The sequence below is a fragment of the Colobus angolensis genome, unplaced genomic scaffold (assembly GCF_000951035.1).
Source record: "Colobus angolensis palliatus isolate OR3802 unplaced genomic scaffold, Cang.pa_1.0 Scaffold164, whole genome shotgun sequence".
Classification (NCBI taxonomy): Eukaryota; Metazoa; Chordata; class Mammalia; order Primates; family Cercopithecidae; genus Colobus; species Colobus angolensis.
Window position 1 is genome coordinate 1,544,030 of NW_012114755.1, and position 1,949 is coordinate 1,545,978.

Consider the following 1,949-nt stretch of genomic DNA (forward strand, 5'->3'; position numbering starts at 1 on the left):
GTACCAAAACTCAAAATGTTAACAATAAATAACAAAGTAAACAGCGTAGATCCAAGGCAGAAATGTGAGCAGAAAATAAATTGGACACTCCTAGTCTTCCCACTACTATCCTCTTTCTCCTTCTTCCTCTGTAATTTACCATTTTTGTGGAACACTCCTTCAGGTACATAAGGTCCTTGTGCTTCCCCTTTTAAAACATGCTCTCAGAAGGCTGGGCGGGGTGGCTCACGCCTATAATCCCAGCACTTTGGGAGGCCAAGGCAGGTGGATCACGAGGTCAGGAGATGAAGACCATCCTGGATAACATGGTGAAACCCCGTCTCTACTAAAAATACAAAAAAAATTAGCCGGGCATGGTGGCGGGTGCCTGTAGTCCCAGCTACTTGGGAGGCTGAGGCAGGAGAATGGCTTGAACCTGGGAGGCAGAGGTTGCAGTGAGCTGAGATTGTGCACTGCACTCCAGCCTGGGCGACAGAGCAAGACTCAGTCTTAAAACAAACGAACAAAACAAACATGCCCTCAGGAAAAAAATGTGAAATTCATATGCACTGAGGTAAACATAAGTAATAACCTCAAGTATTATTCTTAATCGCTATTTGCATCTTAAGCTTAAACTTAAAAAAAAAAGAGTGGAATTTTCGTGTCAGCTAGCAGGTAGGAGTGATTTCATCAGTGTCTTTCAAATCTCATGTTGAATATAGTCAATTCAGCCTACCAATAAGGTCAGCACTGAGGACATGCGAATATGCATATACAGTGTAGTATATATAAACCTACCAATGAGATTTCACCTGTAAGATTTACTTTTATGTTCCAGTTCTTTTCAGCAGTGACACTTCCAACCATAAACCTACCTCCAAACTGGAAATTGTATTATCTCTTACCAATAAGATTATTCTGTTTTATCACCAAAAACCTCTCAAGGAAAGAAAACAAAGTATGAGGCAAGACCAATGCTTTAAAGCCAAAAAACTGATAAAAATTGGGAAAGGGCTATACCAAGAGTGAGGTTTAGAAAGCTGGCTTTGTTATTCGTAACAGATATTTTCTTAAAATCTATTAAAAAGCACCTCCTCGCCCAGCCACACACATGTAAAGACTTGGTAGGAAAAAGCCCCTTCTCTCCCTTTTCCTTCCTGAATGTGGATAAAGGCCCAGAGATGGCACAGCCCCCTTAACCGCAAGACAATAAACATGAACACAAAGGTCCACCTGGCAGACCATGTGAAGGGTGAAAGGAGCCACCTCATCACATCTGGATTTTTGCATAAGGTTCCTGAAAGAGATCAGATTCAGCTACGATAGGAGGGTTTCTGTTACTGCGGCTGAATATACTTATAGTGGATACAAAGACGTAATTCTCACTTAAAAAAATCTAATTAGGCCGGGCATGGTGGCTCATGCCTGTAATCCCAGCACTTTGGGAGGCCCAAGGTGGGCAGATCATGAGGTCAGGAGATAGAGACTATCCTGGCTAATATGATGAAATCCCGTCTCTACTAAAAATACAAAAAATTAGCTGGGCGTGGTGGCAGGCACCTGTGGTCCCAGCTACTTGGGAGACTGAGGCAGGAAAATGGCGTAAACCCAGGAGGCGGAGCTTGCAGTGAGTCGAGATCACACCACTGCACTCCAGCCTGAGCAACAGAGTGAGACTCCATCTCAAAAAACAAAACAAAACAAAACAAAAACCAAATTAACAGCTATGAAGAAAATCGACACTGATCTCTCACATATCCTAAAAAGAACCTCAATGATAAGCTTACATTTTTGTTTTCCTCAATTGAGAATGATAAATATCACATACTATAAAAAGAGGGGTGACAGGGGTGAAACTCCAGATTCCAAAGTCAAAAAAAGTGAGACAAGTCTAGGACAGAAAAATGTAACACCAGACAATTATGGTCTAATAGGGCTTTAGCTAATATTTCCAATAAGTCAATTTCAAC